This window comes from Helianthus annuus, chromosome 17 (assembly GCF_002127325.2).
Source record: "Helianthus annuus cultivar XRQ/B chromosome 17, HanXRQr2.0-SUNRISE, whole genome shotgun sequence".
NCBI classification, from domain to species: Eukaryota; Viridiplantae; Streptophyta; class Magnoliopsida; order Asterales; family Asteraceae; genus Helianthus; species Helianthus annuus.
Genome location: NC_035449.2, coordinates 111,091,324 through 111,114,096, shown reverse-complemented (window position 1 = coordinate 111,114,096; position 22,773 = coordinate 111,091,324). Strand labels below are relative to the sequence as shown.

The 22,773-nt window shown below is 35.5% G+C and overlaps 2 long non-coding RNA genes across 9 annotated transcripts; one reads left to right on the top strand and one right to left on the bottom strand.

Annotated features, from left to right (window-relative positions):
- The first annotated feature begins 9,494 nt into the window (after positions 1–9,494).
- On the top strand, positions 9,495–13,135 carry LOC110922242. Of its 8 annotated transcripts, none has more exons than XR_002582999.2 (10): positions 9,495–9,798; positions 9,882–9,958; positions 10,380–10,417; positions 10,506–10,994; positions 11,122–11,294; positions 11,797–11,854; positions 11,986–12,039; positions 12,380–12,532; positions 12,619–12,662; positions 12,777–13,135. It is a non-coding gene; the product is annotated as an uncharacterized LOC110922242 (long non-coding RNA). The 8 variants fall into 8 exon arrangements; XR_002583000.2 differs by having other exon boundaries at positions 11,785–11,854; XR_002582995.2 differs by having other exon boundaries at positions 11,122–11,854.
- Positions 13,136–17,302: 4,167 nt separating this feature from the next.
- LOC110923244 lies at positions 17,303–20,222 on the bottom strand. Its single transcript, XR_002583893.2, has 5 exons — positions 19,992–20,222; positions 19,382–19,908; positions 18,486–19,263; positions 18,240–18,306; positions 17,303–18,166 (listed from the first exon to the last, which is right to left on the bottom strand). It is a non-coding gene; the product is annotated as an uncharacterized LOC110923244 (long non-coding RNA).
- Positions 20,223–22,773: the final 2,551 nt, after the last annotated feature.

The following is a 22,773-nucleotide window of genomic DNA, read 5'->3' as shown; positions in this document are numbered from 1 at the left end:
TTACCCCTCAATCTTTCATTTGATCTTCTTGGGCAATCCCTGGCAATGTGTCCTTTGATTTGACAATTATAGCATCTCCTCGTCTCAAATCTCTGTCTCTGGCAGTTAACAGCAATGTGTCCTTGATAGCCGCAATTGTAACACACTCTGTTATCGTACCAATCACCATTTTCATACCAAACGCTCAGATCAAAGCACTGTTTGGCTTGGTGATACTCTTTCCTCCTCTTGATTGTTGGATTTGTCTTTTGAGCACTGTGGTCAAACCTGCACCACTTATTACCAACAATTTTTGAGTTTTCGTTTTTCAATTTTTGTGCTCTTTGAATGCGATTGGATGATTGATCTGATGAACTTTTATTATCTTTTTGAACAATTTTCAAATTTTTACCTTTTTGTTTTTGTTCTACACTCTTCTTAACAGGTTTCTGCTTTGAGCATTCACCTATTTCAGTAGATTGCAAAATAGTATTTTTGAATTTTTCTTTTAATTCTAAAAACAATTTTTGTTTTTCAAATTTTTTATTTTCATCATCAGATTTCTCATCACAATCTTCAACTTTGACATTGTCAAAGTTTGTGACATCGTCACTTACTGGAACAGAATTGATCGGTTTTGGACATGGAATATTCACATACGCTGAAGAAGTCACAAAACCTTTCAATTTATTTTCAAGCTCATTGATTTTCTTTCGAGCTTGCTCTCCTTCTTTTTCAAGTTGAATAATCTTCTGAAGATGAGAATTTATCATTTTTTGCTTTTCGACGTTATTTTTACTAAAAACATCTCTTCCATCTTCTAGAATTTTTATTTGAGTTTGAAAATCTTTTTCAATTTTTACTTTATCAATTTCTAAAGTTTTTATTTGATTTTTCAAAACATTTTCTGAACTTTTAAGATTTTTGTTTTCTAATGTCAAACTCTCTAAATCCCTCAAGAGTTTGGCATTTTCAGATTTCAGATCTTCACAATTTGAGCACTTCTCTATCATTTTTTCAGCTTCAGCTTTCTTCTCCACCTAGATAGCTGAAATTTCTTTAACCTGCTCCTCTTCCTCTCGAACATTTTCCTCAGATTTGAATTCTACTTTATCAGTTGCTGTTTTATTCTTTCGGAGTTCAAGTTCTCGTTCTTCAATCTTCTCGATAAAGAAGCTCAAATTCACGTCTAAGTATATCTTCTTCAAATCTGACAAATACGTTCTCCACTCATCACCCGGTAAAGCATTTGCTAACTTGTTAACCCATTCCTCATTAGTCTTGGTAATCTTCAATCTTTTCAGCTCCCAATACAACTCGACATACCTTTTGATCAACTCATCAGTTGATTCCCCATTGATACCTGAAAAATTATTGAACTTGTTCAGTGCAATATAAATTTCAGAATCCATCCCCGGTATCAAAAGATTCACAATGACGAATCCTCAGTCAATAATAAAATTCGGACAAACAAACGACTATTCGATTGAGTACCAAAGATTAGGCAACAACAAATCGAGTGAGAATCCTATTCTTGACAAATCACCTTGGATTACCTGCAAACACACAAGTAAACGATCAAATCAAAACAAATTGACTAAGTAACAATGTGTTGATGAACCCAATCTAAGACTCGTTGTCGAAGATTCGTGAAAACATTCTAATAAATGCACACTTTAACTATAATTGGGCCGAAATCTGTTAACACTTTTGATTGATTCGATTTTATTATTTGGCCAATATCCAACAACGACAATATGGGCGGCACTTTTTGTCAACAACAACAACTATTTATCACATGTGCAATTAAACAAAATAGAGCGGTGAAATTATATTCAAAGCACATTGATTGGGCCTCTATTTTGACAAATCATTAAATGGGCGGCACCTTTAAATGTTCACATGCAGATAATATCAACTTTCAACAAATGGGCGGTGATATAAAAAGATTAAACGATGATTGGGCCAATTTCTTTTAATTGCAGTGAACAAGTGGGTCGGTGACTTTGGGCTACACAATTACACAACAACAATTTAAATGGCGGTGCTTTAGGGCTGCACAATTAGTGGATCGGTGATATGTCTTACATGTTCACTTGTTGATTGGGTCACAATATGGGTTATTTAAATCAACAACAATGTAACAACCTGCCACAATCTTACTGATTTTGCCAATTACTTTTAATGGGCGGCACTCTTTGATTGGGTTGAAGTGGGCGATGAAACAAAGGACTTCACATGCAGACACCGACAACAACCTGTAATGATCAGAACATCATGTGAAGACGATGACAAAAGAGCGAACCACTTTGGAACCTTATAAGCGGACCTAAATGTTCTAAAAGCGGACCAAAATATTACTTATCAGCGAACCAGAACGTGATTTATCAGCGGACCAGAATATTACTTATCAGCGAACCAGAACGTGATTTATCAGCGGACCAGAATATTACTTATCAGCGAACCTGATGATGTCACTGTCAGCGAACCTGCAAATTTAGACGCGAATCCGACCCGAAAAACCTCGATTTCTCCTAAACGACTTGGAGTTTAATCTGAAACTTGGTAGGGTTGTAATTCAATGTTGTTCGCACAATATATCAAAAATTCAGACGAATCGGACCGTGAAATCACGTTCGATTTGACGAATTTCTGTAAAAACCATGAGAAATAGGTAGAAGATGAAGAAATTGATGAAATCGGATCTGAATCGGCTCTGAAATCGCTGAAATCTGGTACGAAAACGATGTGTTTGATCGTGCAATCGAGCTCCTAGCTCTGATACCAATTGTAGGATCGGTTTTGACACCGTTCGATTGCGTAACGTACGTTTCACGTGCGGAATCCGTGAACGTGCGTGACCGAACACACAATAACGTACTACTAACGTGATTTCATTGAGAAATATGACAATTCCGGTACAAGATTCACGTTTACAACCACTTTCTCTCTCTAGACTTTCTCTCTCTAGAAGTCTTCCTCCAAATCTTCTATTTCACCAAAATCTAATCTAACTAATGACATAATCCCCTATTTATAGGTCAAGGCATTTTAATGAAAGTTCTCATTAATTACAAGTTTGCCACCTTGCCTTTTAACTAGATATGACATTTACAAAGTCTTGGTTTCTTCGATTTCTTGCTACTGCTTAGATTGACGAAGGCGATAGACATTCGTGTACTAACAAGAACACATTTTGGAAATGGAGGTAGTGTCTTGAATGGTGTTATATACTTATTGAATGATGTTATATAATTATTGAATGGTGTCATATACTTATTGAACGGTGTTATATAATTATTGAATGGTGTTATATATCTTCTGAATGGTGATTGATGTGTGTAAAATGTAACATATAAATTAGATCAAATGAGGCATAAAACTAACCCTTTTTAGTACTAATGTTGGAAAAAAGTGTTCTTTTGTCTTCCTTTTGTATTTTCAGGACCAAATGAGCTTAAATGAACTAAAGGAACAAATATGCAGCAAAAACTAACATAAATACAAAGAAAAGGAATAAACGTGGCATGCCCGACCACTCGACAGCATCTTCCCAAGCAAAAACAAGAAACAGAAGGCTGACCACGGCCCCGTGCCCAGCGGACACGGGGGCGTGGCCAGGTGTGTGCAGAAAATGAAAAAGTTGTAGAAGTTTCTATTCCCAGCACGGGGGCGTGCCCAGCCCAACACGGGGAGTGGTCAACGCTAAGATTCATAGAATCTTGCAAATCTAGATAGTACAGATAAGCTTCTGCACACGGGGTCGTGCCCAGCGAACACGAGGGCGTGTGGAGCCTAATGCAGATAATTGTAATTAATGAAGAAAGAGAAAGAGGATGGCCACGGGGCCATGTCCAGCGGACACGGGGCCGTGTCCGGGCTTCTTTTCTGGCTATAAATAGGGGTGCTTGGCTCACTTCAAAGGCATCCCTTGGCAAACCACCTCTCCCACTTCACCACCACTCCACCACCACTAAAACACCCACATCCACCACCATCATCCATCGTCCATCTTAGAGTGTGTGTAGTAGTCTCAGGATCCAAGATTGATAGTAAGAGTTCTTGTCAATCAAAGGCCATGTTTGGCTAAGTCTCTTACATCACTTGGTGAAGACAAGCATTTAATGTAATACTTTTGATTTTTAATTTTTTCGCACTTTTTATTTGGTTTTGTATTAATGACTTTAATAAATAGTTTCTTATGTTGAAGGTGAAACTTCTTTATATTTGTCCGTGGTGTCTTGGCATTACTTTACTGTCTATATAAAGTAAAAGATTTTCACCATTCATATCTCTACGGTCTATATAGAGATATGTTGGCTACCTGGTCAGGTGTTAAGGGAATGGTTTAGTAAGGTTCTTGCCTTGTTCAGTGTATAGATCCTGCAAGGACCTGGGTTAAGCTTACTAGGACCTCCTTCAATACCCACTGGTATTGGATGGCGGGGGTGCGAATGGCTTGATCCCCTCATATGTAAACTACTATTAATACATTAACCCGGCTATTTGGGATTGTATCCCTGCTGACTCAAACCACTTAGCCGAGGGTAACGTCGCCTTCAAAAGAGGGGCCTACCACTTTACGCATTAATAACTCAATTAATTATCTTCCAATATTCCGACCCTTTGGGATTGTATCTTTGCTGATTTAAACCACTGGGTTGAGGGTAACGTCACCTTCAAAAGAGGGGCCTACTACTATAACTAAGATAATCTCTTAAAAAGTGCAAAAGTGCGGAAATCATCAAAGGCTACATTAAAGACGAGTCGGATCCAAGTGATTCATCTTGTCTATGTGTTTTATTTTTATTTTTTAGCATTTTAGTCTTTATTTTCATGTTTAAAACCTTTTCTAAAAATTTTGATTTGATTAGACGTTGAGGATAAACCGGTACTAAAAGCTCTTGTGTCCTTGGACAACCTCGGTATCTTACCAACGCTATACTACGCTCACGATGGGTGCACTTGCCCATGTGTGTGTTTAGTGTTAGTAGAATATCGTGTTTTATAAATTTAAAACTTGACTAATGTGTTAAAATGGGCTTAAAATATAAATAAAACATATCACACCCAACACACACCAGTGATTTTGCAGTGTTATTTATAGTGTTTTCATAGAGATCTTTAAAATGGTGTTATATACTTATTGAATGGTATTATATAATTATTGAATGGTGTTATATACGTGCTGAATGGTGGTTATAGTGTTATTCGTAGTGTTTTTATAGAGATCTTTTAAAAAAAACAAGTTCTTATAAATAAGGTGGCGGTTATGGAAGATTTTGAATTAATTGAATCGATGAAAAAGTTACTTGTTTACCCTTTTAAATTAATTTAGATTGAGGACACATGTCATCTCCACAATATTTCTCACACTTTTAACCTTTTTTACAATAACCTTACCCTATATATATATATATATATATATATATATATATATATATGGTAGTGATCCTAAGAGAAGTCCACCCTATTTGATAAACTTGAGAAAGATTCTATACCACACATTTTCCTAAGCTTTTCGTAATATACACATATGTATAGTTTAAAATTGACTATATACATATATGTATATTGTCGAATCTTGAATTATACACATAAGTATTAGGGGTGTGCACGGTTCGGTTCGGTTTTTAGGTAAAATCAAAACCGAAACCGAAATGTCGGTTTTTGGCTTTTTAAAACCGTTCGGTTTTGGTTTTTATGTCTGTTCGGTTCGGTTTTTCGGTTATTGCGGTTTTTGGAACAAAATTATGTAAGATTCAAAAAAATATAAAATATAATTTAAAATATAAGAATCTTTATTATGCGTTTACATTTAAGTTATTAGACCACCCGTAGTGGTTTAGAAAAATAATGCCCCCACCATGGGGCATTATCCGACACGTGTCATCCCAGTCAGCATGGGGCGCTATTGCAAAAGTGTCGTAGTGGGAATAATGCCTGATAATGCCCCTTCCAATCATTAAACAAAAAAAAAAACAAACTATTTTCTCATTGGTGGGTCAAACCCAGTCAAACCTTGCTTCTTCCAATTTAGGCGTTTTAATTATAATGCCCAAGCAATTTTTTTTCAAAAATAATGCCCCATAATGCCCTATGTAATGGGGGAGTGGGCGTTTTTTTTTTTAAATAATGCCCCCATAATGTCCCATAATGCCCCACTACACATGGTCTTATAGTAAACTTCTTTAATTAATATTGTTTACATAAACCTAACATTCTAATCTATTTTTATGTTTCTCTAAAGTTTTTATTAAGACATTTTCTTTTATAATAATTTGTAGATCAATAAAATTTTGTTATTTCTTGTAGGTAATAAATAGATCACTTCAATTATAAACATGTCATGTTTTTATTATAAATACTTAACATTCAAGAATAAAATTAATAATTTCTACTAGCATTGGGTTAAACATTTAAATAAGTTAAACTTAAAAATATATGGATTGTAACTTATCGATTCGGTTCAGTTTTTTTCGGTTATTGAAAATGGTTATCCAAAAACTGAACCGAAATTTTTGGTTATTAAAATTTGAAAACCGAACTGTTGGTTTTTGTTTCAGTTCGGTTTTTTCGGTTCGGTTTTATTGGTTATTTCGGTTTTCTGCTCACCCCTAATACGTATATACCCTAATACGTATATAGTCAATTTTAAACTATACATATGTGTATATTACGAAAAGCTTAGGGAAAATGTGTGATCCAGACTTCTCAAGTTTCTGAATTAGCCTAGTGTTTCTCATATGATCCTAACCCTATATATATATATATATATATATATATATATATATATATAGAAACGGGATCAGGAGAAAACGCTCAAAAGTGTGAGAATGGTGAGAACGCATCCTGGCCCAACACGTGGCGCGCGATATAATTAGGGCATATGGGCTTTTTTGTCATTTTATCTTCTGCTTTTCCAGTTCCACTTTTCACAATATTGTTTTATTTTTGGGGTTTAAGATTTTTGGCGTTAACTAAATTCAATAGTTAATGGCGTTTAATGGTTTCATTGTATTAACATTTTGACGTTTATGGCGTTTTTCAAATCGTATGCCATTGGAACCCCGGGGGTCAGGAAATCTATCTTAATGGCATTTTTCAAGGCATTTTAAACAAGATGGCCCATTGTTCTATTATTTTTTATATACATTTTGGCATTTGTGGTATCTTGGCGTTTTACAATTGTAAAATTATATTACAACCACAGGGAAAAAAAAGAAGCGAAGAAAATAAATTAAAAATCCTAATCGGATCTCTCTTTAATGGACTCATATCGTTCTGATCAAAAGCCCTAAAAATCTGTTTGTAATTTGGAAGAAAGCATAACTCTGTTAAGTTTTTTTAACGGGGGACCATTGTAGGAAAAAATAGGTGAAAGGTGGGACTAGTGGGGGGAATATTCTAAGGTGGGATTATTAATGGCCAATAAGGTCTAGGTGGGATTATTACAGGCCAATTCCCCCTATTTACAATCTTCATTGTCATCAATCTCTCTCTTCTTTAATAGTACAAGAACTATCACCAAATATATGACGTTTTATGTAAAACTTAACAAATTGATTATTTTGCCTGCTCGTCTGTTGAAGTAGCTTTTTGTGGATGTTTGGGGACATAGATCTATGACGTGTGGGTGGGTTTTTCACTTTTTCTTCATCTTGATCTTCATCTTTATAATCATCCCACTCTTCAGTGTCATTGATCTCTTCTCCTCATCCAAGCCTTATTCAAGAACAAAGAACAAAAAATGACATTCGATTGTCATCAGTATCTTTTTCTTGAAGATTTGTCCATCTCATGCAGCAAAATCTTACTGAGTTACTACCCTCACCTAACAATCTATTCAGTGAAACTTCACGAAGAACAATACTGAATATCCAAGAAAGTATATTAGCTATCTTTGATTTTTTTAATTTTTTGGCGTTTTACAGTGAGTGGTATTTAGTAGTATTGGCGTTTGTTTTTTTGGTTTGATTAAATGGAAGTTGCTGAGAGGTATTATTTTATAGGATTTCTTTTGGCGGCGTAGGTTAGGCGGTGCATTATTATAATAAACTATTCATCGTTTCAGTTACTGTTTGTAATTATTGTTTTTGATAAGCTTTTATCTCTGAAATCTGTAACACGTCCCGTCTTTCAAGTTTGACGTTTTAGATTCTAATATAATAAATTTTCCGTCTCTTCATTTTTACTGTTTTGTAGTTACTCTTTCTAGTTACATTTTCAAGTTTGGTTTTTATTTTTTTTATTTTTTGGGTTTTTATATTACTTTTCCAAAGTAATTTATTATCGTTTAACAGTTTTTGGGGCATTTTACGGTATGATAGCGTTTTAACAAGCATTTGGCTGTCTGGCGTTTTTATTATATATGGCGTTTTTATTATATAAGAATCAACTGAAAAAGAAAATTAAAAAAAATATATATAAACAATTGATCTTCTAAATCTTCACTGTCACCAGTCTCTTTCTTCTTTTTTGAATCATCTGAACTGAACTGGTTGTTTCGACTTTCGTATGATTCATTTTGTTTTTTTTTTGTTTTTCAAGTAGTTTTTTTGTCGTCGTTTGGAAGCACAAAGTCTGACATTAGCATCTTTTTCTTGAAGATTTGTCCATCTCATGCAGTAAAATGTTATTGAGTTTACACCCTTCAGCCAACAATCTTGAATTTTCCAATGAACGATGTTTGATTTTTTAATTTTGGCGTTTTACCGATAAAAAGAACGCCACTAAATAAAAGCACCTTAAACCTCAAAATTTGATCATGCTAAAATCAATAATGTTTTGTTGTATGAGATGGACAACATTGTTAATCCTCGGTTAAGAAAGATATCTGACAATGTTGTCCACCCCATACAGCTAAACTTTATTGACAACAAACCTCAATAATGTTTTTGTATGTTTTGGCGTTATAAATTGGACGGAAGTTGAGGATAAAGTCAATAAGGTTTTACTCAATCAAATGGACAATATCCTCACTTAAGGATTTTTGTCCATTACATTGAGTGAAACCTTACAGACAACCAAACTGAATTTCAAATAAACGTTTTGGTTTAGAAGATATTTGATGTTTGGGTTTTTGGCGTTTCTAAGACGAATGGTATATATTAAATATGGCGTTTGGGGTTTTTTGTGTTTTTTTTAATTAAAGGTCTGAGATATTGTATATATAAGATTTTTTGGCGGTTTTTAGGCGGGATTTTATTATAATTAAGGCGTTTTATATCTAATGGCATTTTTAGTTAGAATGGTGTGTGCTATTTGTTTGGCGTTTCATTTCATGAGATGGTGTTTTGTGTGGAGAAGTCAAAAGACTTTTCTACCCTTAATGAAGCGCGTCCACGTAATAAAAGTGATGTTATATATCTATATCTATATCTATACTACTTTAATTATAAGCATATAGGAAGGGCAAGAATGGTCATTTGCCATTGTACAACCATTTTAAGCACATTATACAACCTATAAAGCATGAATTTGTTGAAAAGTTCTTTTTAACATCCTTGGAATCCCGCTCATCTCATTTGGGCGGCGAAACAAATTTTGGGCAGTGGATTCAAATTTTGAATCCCTTACTCATCCCAATCCCAAGACACTTATCATACGCATACTCTTCACATATGCTTTTCTGTTCCTATTCTTTTTTCTCCCAGAGAAACCCTAAAACACAAATGAAGTCAGATCTTGTAGATTCCAATTACTTCTCATTCTCAACAGAATCGAGTTCTCATTTTTATCAAAGTCACCCCGGAATTATTCAACGATTTGGATGAACAAAGATCCATCCAACTCACATCCAAGTTCTGAAAACCCAAGGTAAGTCCGACATCCTTTTGATTTGTCTATGTCACGCCCTTCAGTTGTTGAATCCCATGTTTGTGTTTGCTCTAAACTTGCAGATCTAGGATTTACTTTCATGTCTGGAATAAACTGATTAGGATGACAGATCTACAGTTCGTGATTGCAGTTGGTTGAGGTAAACTATTTTCTTTATTCTTCTCCGACATCAAAAATCCGTTTTCAATTTCAACTACTTTCTTTATTTAACGCTTTCGTGAACAAACCCTAGCTTTTCGATGTGTATTGTGACATCTGTGTGTAATTTAGTCGTTACTGTGCCTAAATATCGGTGAAACACTTCAGATCTGCTTTTTAGAAGTTGAATTCATGTTTTTATTGAAATTTGTTGTTGTAATGAACGCGATTAGGTCATTTGAAGTGAGAATACTTATGTCGATTTGCTTTTGGTCTACAAGATGTATTGAGGGGTATTTTAGATCTAAATGGTCAAAACATTTTTTCATTGAATAATCACAGATGCATAATCTGTTTACTGGATGTAATTTCTGTAGAAGCAAATTTGTAACACTTTTGTTTGTTTGTTTTGGATGTTACAGAAGACAGCAACTATTGATAGTACAGAACTTCAAAAGGGGTAAGTTATTTATGATTAGTTCATTTATGTTTGTAGTTCTTTTGCTGTTGGGCGTTTTTGTAATTATCTTTTATTTAAAAATTGCAAGGAGTGAGCCCCCCAAAGAGTTTATACAAGCCAAAAAAGCATTATACTGAAGCTCTCATTGACGGGCGAGTGCATTTTAAACTTTTTGATGACTGCTATGTCCAGGTAGAAAGCATCAAGTTCAACAGTGGAGAAAGAGCGCATCCAGAAATGCTTAGTTTCTGTAGAGGTTTTCAAGTGCTAGCGGTGGCTCCTCTTATATATTTCAAACTCAATAATTTTAATTATTTAATTAGTGATCAAAGTTGCCTCTTTTATTTAAAGTATAATAATAAAAAAAGAACGAAATCGCCTGTTCATGTTCGTTTCTTTATTACACGAACAAACACACCGCCAAACGGTTCACGAGCTGTTCGCTTCGCTTCGGTTTTGTTGTGCTGATGCCGCAACCCCTTTAATTCAGCTTCTAGGGTTTTGTATACGATGAGTCGATGATATTCATCTTCTACATAGCTATTATTGGTTCACTTGGAGCCTGAAGCGAAAAAAAGTAAGTTGATCTGGGTTATTTTTTGATCTACGGGTTCTAACAATGTGTAATACAAACTTTAAGTTTTACTGTTGAGTGAACATTAACTGTTTTGATAATAATTTGGTGATTGATTGATGTTTCTCAGATGGTTCCAAGAGAACGTATGTACCGTGGACCAGCTAGGAACAAGGCTGATGCAAATATGGCGGCGGGTGGCGGCAGCGGAATGCTTCCCGTACCTTACAAGATGGCTAGCGTTGGCGGCATGCTTCCACGCGATGCCGCGGCTCCCATCCCACAACAAATGCCTATTACAGCGTTGGCTTCCGCTCTTGCTAACCTATTTAGTAAAAACTATTTGGTTACATGTGTTTGCCTTCTTTTCAAGTCTTACTGAAATTGGTCCAGTTTTCGGTCCTTCATTTTGTATAAAATCGGTCATCGGGTCGGGTCAAACACTTTGCTCACCCCTAGGCCAAAATCCACTGCTTTTGATAACTATGAGAAGTTGAACATAAAGTATAGTTTTTTTTGTTTACTGATGAATTACCAGTTTGAGTTTGATATATAGTAACTGTATTCTGTGTATTTGGTTTAAATGATAGCAAAAAATATATACATTTATTACCATGTTAGTTTTAAGAATAATAGTAACTGGATTCTGCCTATACCGTATTCACCAACTATATTAGTGATACATTTGTCACTTCATTACTTGCATGTTTTTCTAATGTTTCATGATAAATATTTATTTTTATGACTATCAAAGCTTCATGATTTTTGAACCTGTAATGTGTTAACTGGCCAGCCGATCATTCAGGTTATCTCAAGAATGCTTCCAGAGGAGATGATAACAAACCACTGCTTATTACATACTTGTAAGTGTAGAAGAACTTGATTTGACGCTTTTGTTTTAAAAGTCTCGAGTTCTGTTCATTTAATATGTTTTTGTTCATAAGAGTTTGAGAAAATGTCTTTTTAAATCTTTTTTTACCATCTAATGTTTTAGGTTATAGCAAAAATGGAAGGAGCACCTGTCAGTACTGCTCTACACTTATTACAGGTAAAGTTTATTGAGGACAAATGTAATTTACGCCCCCTGTTATTCTTTCTTGTGATCTGAACTGAAGGATTGAGTAGGCAATGCTGGATAAATCTTTATATGAACTTGCTGGGGAGCTGGTCTAATAAGATTACTAATGGGTCAAACGGGTTAACTTTAAAATCTTAGTTAAAGTTGAAACGATTGATAAAAGTGACCCGAAGTATCTTTACATGCTTACAACCTCCTGGTCTAGATGATTATGTGGCAGCTTAGGTTGTACTTTTTTACCGGTTGATTGCTACAAAAACCGAGTATCATTGCAGTTTCTAACTCTTTTTGGTGTGTTATTCTTTTATAGCATTCACATCCCATTTACCGTGTCATCCCCAACCTCATAATTTGATAGCACTGCCTTTCTAGAACACTATCACATCCACTGCATATTAGCGAGTTTCATGACTGTCCAAAGTTGAAAATCTTCTCAAGGGACAACTGATTGTGTATTTCTAAGGTTTGCACTTAATTACCTTTCAGTTATTGACAATTGTTTCATCTTTGGATACATATCTATGATATAATGCTTTTAGTGTTATATAGGTGCGTCATTACAGGCAAAGGAGGAACACAATATTAATATCTTGGTATTTTGCGTACACGTACATATATGTATACATAAAGTTTTATATTTCAAGACAATCACTGTTTATAATAAATTTTGCTGGTTAATTAGAGGATATGTTTTATGAATGATGCAGATGTTTTGGGCCTGGATGTTGCCCAGATAAATGTGTAACATGGGCAAGAGGATTGGTCGACGAAGAAGATGACCAATTTCTGGTGCATTCTTTCATCGCCCCTGTTTTTTAGTGGGTCACCATCAAGTAGAGCTTCTTACCCGCGAATACAGGACACACCATTTGGGGATGACGACAATATCTTATCTTTCTCTTCACATGTTATTTGATTTTTTGTATAAATTTAATTTACTCTTTCATTTTTAAAACCAAGTTCCAGTCCCTTTGATGGGTTGTTGCTTGTTTTCTAACTTCTTATGTCTGTTGTATAAATAATGCTTTGACTAGCTTATGTGACCACTAAGTTTTTTTGGACTTCATGAACTTGTAGTAAAGAATAGTTGAAGATTACGTGGTTGATTTTTTTGCTAGGAAAGCATAGAAAAAAATGTAGTTTATTTTCTTAATTATGCCAACTCAGAAAAAAGTAAGAGGTTTTTTCTAAACAATTCCACATTTTATTTGGTCAAGTTTTCAACCAGTTTCATTTGATATAGTTTTTTTAACATCTAAGCATAACTTCCGATTAGTTATTACACTTTTATATGCTAATGCCCATGTGATGTATACCAATAGAAAATGTACGTACGAAGTGTAGAAGAGTTTATTTTTGGTGAAGATGAAGTTGCTTCAGGTGCATCTTCTGAATCAACAGCGACAACGTCTTGCTCAACTGAAATCACAATCTACACCGAATGTTGATGTGCCTGTAGCGGCAGCTGCCGCCAGTGCTGCTTATGCTGACGCTAAGGAGAAATGCTTTGCTTTTGTTGAATCTTAGCATTTGATATTTTGTCAAAATTTAGAAAAAGTGCGCATATTAAATTATGGTTTCTATACACTTGTTCTGTATGGCTACTGCAAAGGTTTAAGTAATCTTTAGACATAAAAGATAGTCATAGAAGTTCAAATCTAGCAGAAGTGAGCATTTTATAGTCTAACATGTTCCCCTCTCCTAAAATAATATCCATGTTTGATGCCCATTTGGTTATGGCTCAAAAACCGAACGCCCCATACATAGCCCTAAACTCACCAATCTAAGTGATATGTTTCCCGCCGCATCGCGCGGGTAAATGACTAGTATATATATATATATATATATATATATATATATATATATATATAGGGTCAAGATTTAGGGAAAACAGTGAAAAGTGTGAGAACGGTGAGAACCCTTATGGATCGTCCGAACAAAACAATCTATGGACCAGATTGGCGTGGTAGCGTTTTCGCAAATAATATCAATTTTATTACGTGGACGTGCTTCATTAAGGGTAAAAAGGGTAAATATCCTTTCTTACGTAAAAATGCCATTAAATATAAAACGCCAACTAAATACAAAACGTCAATTTTATTACTGCGTAGATTTATGTGTTTTAGTGAATGTCTTGGCCTACAAAACGCCATAAAATATAAACGTCAAACTTGAAAAATGGGACGTGTTACAAAATTAACAGATAAAGCTGAGCAAAACCGGATACTTTATTTGTCACACCCCTTTCTAAGGCGGAAACACAAGGTGTGATCCTGAAAAGGTTCTCATTGCATACGAATAGTAAACATTCTACATGATTATAAAATAACTCCAAATTGCCACTCATAGTTTAACATTCAAAACAAAAGTTAAGTTTAAATTTTACAACACAACATAAGATAATTGTTTGAAAAGTTTACAACTTCATTTCAAAACAAAGATCAAGGTTTTGTTCAGTATATCACCGCAAGGAGGCGGGATATAATAAACAAATCCATCAAAAGTGGCAACGGAGCATAGATACATGATAACTTGAAACACTAACAACATCCTTGAGCAAAGAGACCGCGTGCACATCCACTTAGTTTCTTGAAATACATGTAAGTTCTGAAAATCGTCAACGAAAGTTGGTGTGAATTCATGCAGTTTGTGTAAAACATATGAGTAATTGTTGTAAGAATCATGGTATGTCAATGTACTTGAAAATTTGTATTCTGTAAATGTAAGGAAATCGAGATCGCTAATGGTTTGCAAGGCCATTAACATATGTAACGACATAGGAAGCATCCAAACCATAGGCATTTTTCTATCGATTTACGACTAGAGACACAAAACCACTTGTGGTAAAAATGTGGCCAAGAGTGTGGCTGCCTGAAATCCATTAGATCTAACCTTTTGTTCCGCAGTCTAGTGTTAGGACCAGTTTTGACCCCGGAACGATTGCGAACCGAACGTGTGACGTGCGGAATCCGTACACGAACGTGACCGAACACACGAGACGTAATATAATCAGTGATTCTATTGATAGATCTAAAATCGTACAAGAACCTGAATCACGTACAACGAGCTTTCTCTCTCTAGACTCTCTCTCTAGATCTCAAGCTCTTCAAAGTTCCAAATGCCAAAAGTCTAAAGTCTAAGGCATAAGCCTCCTATTTATAGGTCAAGGAGCTTTAATGAGATTTCTCATTATTACAGAAATGCCACCTTGCCATTTCTCTAAATATAACACTATAAAGCCTAGATTTGAACTGTTTCAGCTACGAACTAGATTGACGAAGGCGATAGACATAAATGCACCAACAGACTCCCCCTTGGATATTGTCGCTGTCAAGCTGTAGCATCTTGTCTTACTCTCTCTCTCTTTGAGTCTTCTTGAAGCTTTAACACGTTTTCATCAACGTAGACTCCCTCTTGCTTGAACAGAATCCCCGTGGATCTGTCTTCAGCTTCAGCTCCCCCTTTCTGTCGACTCTTTTCTTTAGGCTCCCCCTTTCATCAAGCTTCCGTGCTTTTGGGATCGGCACCTTGCTTTCCGTATACAAGCTCCCTCTGGGATAGTTACCTGGCTCCTTGAATGCACGCTTCCTCTTGCGTTGAGCTCGTCTTCAGACTCCCCCTTAGACTCGGGTGTCGGGATCGTAGTCTGGTACAACATTTGCAAATCTCAAACGTTTATAAGTAAACATTTTGATCATCCAGGATTAAAAACCCTGGCTCTCTCAGCATAATCTAAAATATTTTGACAATGAAAGCAATTTCGATTTTCCAGGAATCGTAACCTGGTTCTATTAAACTTTCTAAATCAAGATCCTGGCTTTAAGATATAATAATATGAATATATCTAGAAATGCTTGATTCACTCCCCCTATCAACAATCTTCATAGATTTGGCAGTTTTAGCAAACAGGATCGGAAACTGGCTCTTTTACAGATTTTAACAATACTAGTCGTTTACCCGCGCGATGCGGCGGGAAACATATCACTTAGGTTGGTGAGTTACTGAGTTAGGGCTATGTACGGGGCGGTTCGGTTTTGAGCCATAACCAAAACCAAATTCGCGATGTAATGGAAAACACAACACTTCTTAATAATTCTAAGGGTGTGCATGAGAAGGTTCAGTTCAGTTTGTTCATAACTAAAATTTAATTTTCGGTTCAGGTACTTCAAAACCGACGGGGTTACAATTCATGAAGCAGTACTCGTTTTCTATTAGTTTATCAATCCTCTTGTGATATATTGCTTACTATTTCTATTGGAAATTTATTTGAAAAAAAAGAGTTGAGAACACATACATGTTTACAAGACTGCCCAAAAGCTTAAGACAACTAATTTCTTATATTTTCACATTTTTAAATTAATTTATTTCTCTTATTCTTTTAATTTTAGTTAGAAAATAAGAAAAATCTGACCATTAAATTAAATTTCAACCTTTCATCATCTACTTACATTTTAAATCAGCTATCGGTTATAAACTTGGGTCATTTTAAATCAGCTATCAGTTATATAACTTGGGTTATATAACTTGGGTCAGGTCAGTTAGGTTTTAGGTTAAAACCAAAAATTAAGACCGAAAACCTTCATGATCTAAAGAATAATCCTTAGTCATCTTATTGGTTTCTTAGCTTCTAGACACTTGAATCTTTTATATGATATAGGTACCGTTGTTTAAAACACAAGACCACCGAAGTAATAAAAAGACCAAAATCATATAACAATCCAAATTTATGTTTGACTACATGCGAGTGTACCTTCTCTTTCAGGAGCTCTTTTCATTTTTTAACAACAATTTTATTAAAAGCAATAAAACAAAACAGTGGCTAGCAAGCTGCTAGAACCACCTTACACAAGAATCATGGGGTCCCCCCAAAACAAAATACAAACACACTCACAATAAAGAAAGAAAATAAAACAAAGCATCAAATACATGAGACCTATCTCACTCGAGTGAAGTACACCCAAATTGCGTCGAACCCATGAAGCATGAACCATTAAAAGCACTCTGGAGAACAAACGACTTTCAACACCAATAATCAAGACTGAACACAGCTTCTCTCACAAACAAACGACTTTCAACACCAAAAATCAAGATTGGACATCAGATAGGTAATGGTTCTGGGTATCTTACCCCACCGATTACTAATTTTATCTGTCCATGAGACATAAGTATGACCATTATGCTTGGCTGGTGGAATTCCTGCGACCACTCCTTTCCACACCATTGTCTCTGAAAAGTGAATAAAAAGTCGCATTACATCACAAATACCTCTGTAATAAAAGCATTGTTTTAACTCGTGATCCCAACCGAATACCTCTGTATTAAAAGCAGCGCTAACATTTTTTAGAGGAAAAGGGTAAATTGTTATTCACTGTAAACCAAATTTACCATATTGATCAACTAAAATATATAACTTATAATAATTATAACATACAAGGATTCCTTTTAGTGGAAAAATAATTGCTAACTGAACTTTAAATTCTCATTGTTGCTCAATATGATGAGTAGGTGTCACAAAAGCTTTTTGGTATACTTTCCTTACAACAGTAATTCACTGCAACTCTTCTTGTGGATTTTGAGCCTACATCCGTCACATCTTGGGTGTCAATCTTGATGCTTGAAATGGTTGTACATATGCTTTAAAAAGTTGTACATGTTGATTAAGTGGCAAATGACCATTTTTGCCCTTCTAATATGCATTATATATATAATATAGATTACAAAACTTACTACATTTATATCATTTTAAAAATATTAATATACAATAATGATTTTGAAAAATAAGAAAAAAAAAACTTCAAACTTGAAAACCGAACTGCAAAACCAGCCGAGTCACCCCACCTGGGAGGTTTGGTTTGGCATTTCTCGAAGACTACTTTTTCAAACTGGGGGATGGGGGTGTATAAAAACCGTTTGAATCTGAACTGCAAAAACCAACTGACTCACCTAACCTGCCTGGTTTGGTTTGGCGTTTTTCGAAGTCTAGTTACCTCTTTAGCATAATTTTGCCAATGCTCCTGGTGTCAAAATGCACGCGGTCTTGCATCTAATTGTAAAAACCTTCTTCGACCCAAATGTCAACTAAAAGATCCATGACATCCTGCAAAAAACAACCGCCAATTAGCCGACACATGCTTGTTAGAAGAAGCACGTATAGAACACAAATAACTTACAGTTAATGGAATCGACTCTGGGAATGGTTCACCAGTTGACAGCAAATCTTCAAAACTTGTGGTCCAACTGTAACATACAGTATAACAAACTGTCAACTGAATTAAACTAACCAACTTTTTATGCAAATATCTTAGTTTTATCGTGCGCTCATTTCTTTTCTTCTCGTATGAAAAAAGCGGGACCTACCAACCTAGATAATTTGAAAATTACGCCTTGAAATTGAAAGTCAAATAAAAAAGTCAAACCTCAGAATTGGCCGTCTAAACTTGGTGTGTGATTTTTGAGATCGGTCACCAACCCAAGCTCTTCTCATCTCATTCCAAGCCATCTCCCCTATGTGTTACGTAAAAACAAATTTAGTAATAGAAACTTAAAATCAAATAGGCATATTTAGAAAATTTAGAAATAACTGTTTTAGAAATAACTACACAAGGAGTCTAAACTCAGAGTGCCAAAACTCAGTAACCAAACAAGGTAGGCCATATTTATATGGCCAGACTCGTGAAACCCAGCATTGTTTTTTACCAAAATGCCCCTGCTAACCCACTCCATTCGTCTGCACATGAAGCTTGAGCTGGGCCTTTAAAGTATGAACCATACAAACATTTAATCCAGACATGTCACAAGCATGTAACCAAACCATGCAAGTCCAATAGAAAATCTGATGCAGCCAGCTCTTGGCGACCAGAAACATGCAGTTTGAAACTTGACCACGATCCAGCAGCATCACAGAATCATACATGGACTTGACATAAATTTTCTGCACCATCTCAGATAACAGATTTCTCGTCTTGTGCATAGGGAGCTCGAAACACAAAATCTGTAGGGACCGAACATAATCTTCTACCCCGAAACACTGCAGGAGACACTTTTGCCTCCAATAGAACCTGTCCCAACCCTGGATGAACTTTACTGGCCTGCTAGACTTCCTGAGACTAGAACTCGGGCAGAGAGGGGTATAAAGGTCATTATGAATGTGTAGCTTATGTAGGTGATGTGGCCAGCTCTTGGTACTTCTTAAAACTGCAACGAAGCATAATCCAAGATCCAGCAACATCATCACTAATATGTAGCAAATTCAAAAAGTTGATTAAAAAAAGTTATCATTTGATGCAAGTACAAAGCTGTTTAGAGTTTTTACCTGATTCGTTGTCGGTTTCGACTTGCGGCGGGTTCAATCGCCTAAGGGGAAGATTGATTTCGATACACCACCTGCTCATTTGCTTATCAAAACATCTGGAAGACTCAGACATGTAACTGAGAGATGAACACAGCTACGAACCGGGTAAAGCCATGGCTGCAACACACGGATCTTCTATGTACCCTGGATATTGCCCCGCCAAGATGCTACTCGGATCTTCTATGTACCCTCAAAATACAACAATCATCACAGTCTAATGACTATCATCAAGTCAGGGAGATGTAAGTACCCTTCAAATGAACATCACAATTGATGCTCATGCAACCATCATAGCGTTTGAAGCTCAGCTTATGCTTCATAGCTATTTCAACATTTACAACCTTCTAAAGCATAATGTACAATCTGCAAAGCTTCAGGATTAAAAATAAAACACCGTGTACTATACAATCGATTTTAGGGTTTGCCATTTCATTTTATCCGCCACCATCATCCCCATCAGTATCATCCCCATCAGTTGCTGATCTAATCTGTCAAATAATAAGTTTATTCAAAAAGTTTATTAAAAAAAGTTACCATTTGATGCAAGTGCAAAGCTGTTTAGAGTTTTTACCTGGTTCGTTGTCGGTTTTGACTTGCAGCGGGTTCAATCGCCTAAGGGGAAGATTGATTTCGATACACCACCTGCTCATTCGCTTATCAAAAATCTGGAAGACTTAGGCATATAATTGAGAGATGAACACAGCTACAAACCGGGTAAAGCCATGGCTGCAAACACACGGTTGCAGAGTGAGAACTATGCAACCTTGATATTGCCCCGCCAAGATGCTACTCGGATCTTCTATGTACCCTCAAAATACAATCATCATCACAGTCTATTGTGTTATGTAACCTCGCTTTAAAGCATGATGTACAAGAGTAATTTGCCACTAAACTTAAACAACCTTTAAAGCATGATGTACAAGTGTTTTAAGCACAAGAAACACATATGTAACCTCACAGGCTCAGCTTATGCATCATAGCCTCAACACTTTCAATTCAGAAATATTAAGAACACAAGCTCAGCTTATGCATCATAGACTCAACACTTTCAGTTCAGACAGATTAAGAACACAAGCTCAGCTTTTGCATCATAGCCTCAAACACTTTCAGTTCAAACAGATTAAGAACACAAAATCCGGAGTACACAACTCCTTTGTCAAATGAATCCGGAGTACACAAAATCTGGAGTACACAACTCCTTTACCACCCACCGGCAACTGTAAAAGCAAAACTGATAGCTTAAGTAGTAAAAACTTTATATGAGAGTAGTAATAACCAAAAAAACCTTCACTTTATCACTCCATTCACATTATAAGTTCACAAAACATTATCAAAAACACAAAAAACCAACACAGATCTGAAAGTATTACACAGATCTAACATAGATACATTCCAAATCAGTAGAAAACCTGTTTAAAAAAGCTTGTAACACATAAAATCTAACAGCGTATAAACATAAACTACAGAAAAACCAAAAAAAAAAAAAACAAAAAAAACGGTAGATCAGCTAGAAAAAAGTCATTATTGAGATGGAAACCAAGTATTATAACAGATCTGCTAGAAAAAAGTAACAGATCTGAATCTATTTCACAGATCCAGTAGAAACAACATACCGAGAAGTTGAACCCAGTAGATCTGATGTTGGAATCGCCGGAGAAAGAAACCCTAAAATTTCACAGATCTAAGTCAAATAACACACAAAAAATGCCGATAACGTTAAAAAGACGGTACCTGAGAAGAAGGATGGGGGCGGATCTAGTGAAATCGCCGGTGAAATCCGTCGCATGCAGACACCGCGTCTGGTGGGAGAGAGAGAGAGAACAAGAATGGGGGCGGATGTGAATGAAATGAATTTAGGGTTTAGATTGAGTGAAAGAAAATTTATATTGGATCCATTTGAATAAAACGGGTCAAAGAGATCCGGTTAGGATGCTCCGCGTGTTGAAGGATTTTTCAACACCTTTATGCTTTAAAGGTTGTATATTGTGCTTAAAATGGTTGTACAATGGCAAATGACCATTCTTGCCCTTCCTATATGCTTATTAAAGTAGTATAGATGAGCATCCAAATCCCTCATAGTTAATCATCCAAGTCCAACTTAATGACCTTAGAGATATCACAAACTGTTTTTGATTTTTGATTTTAAAACTACAAGTTTCAAATTAATGAACTTGATTTATTTTCAGAAACACGATCAGCATACAAAGATTTTGAAACTTAGCACTCAGACATCGGTTATCGAAACTAAAGCAGAAATCAAAATCTTTTTGTATTTTTCTGAAATATAAAACAGTAAAGAAATATTTACAAACATATTTACAGACAATATTTTTGTTTGAGTTCGTGTTAGAGGATAATATCAGTTTATGACAAATCACTAGTACCGTTGAGCTTTAAACACTTTAAGTTCTAAACGATTCACTTAGATTGTCAGTATACTGATCCACTTAAATTTTCACACAAACTTCAATTGATTCGAGATACGGATTTAGTGTTTTAAGGACTTAACTTATTCACGTGTCCCACCTCAGAATATACTCCCGTATCCAGACTCCTATATTCAGTCTTACAGGTGAATGTACACTAATGATATTTGTAAACGGGTAAATGCGAGACCATAAGAGCTCAGGTTAGAACTTCCGTTCAGTCAAAGACATGATGGCTCGACTGTAGGTGTGTCCCGTTTGGGGATCTTTTCTTCAACAGCACATGATTAGCATTTTTCAATGTTTCATCATTTTTTATGCTGAGGGTAGGCTTTATGAATAAAGCAGTGCAGAGTATTATACGAGGACTAGGCTATTGCTCCCATAAAATCAGAAGTCCCGGTATAATACCCCAGATATCATCACGTACAAAGACCTAGTATGTCAGAAATATAAAGCCCTTCAAACAAGTTTTCAGGGGTTACCTATATATCCGAGAGATGTTCCCCACGAGATAAGTAAGTATTTGATATTTAGGTTTATATCTCGAAAACAATCTACTAAGCGTGTAAAATCCTACTGACATATCATCAGTGAGACCGTTTTTCACATTAAAACATTCCATTTCTTTAGCGTACTGTGATTGTCTACTGATGTACTATCATTTCCTCTTTTTACACAAAAACTCTCTTTCATTTTCTCATGTTTTTGTCGTTTTTCAATTCAAAATGAGTTTTGTGCTTTTTTCAAATTTTCTAATGTTTTTGTATATTCAAAATTTTTACTCCCCCTAAAATCCAAAATCATTTAAAGAAAATTTGATAAACCAATACTGATAGCTTTGTCTCGCCATCCATTTTCTGCTTTTCATGCTCTGTTTTGCAGAAAATATAACACTTTTATTAATCAGGTTGTCAAATTTCGTAC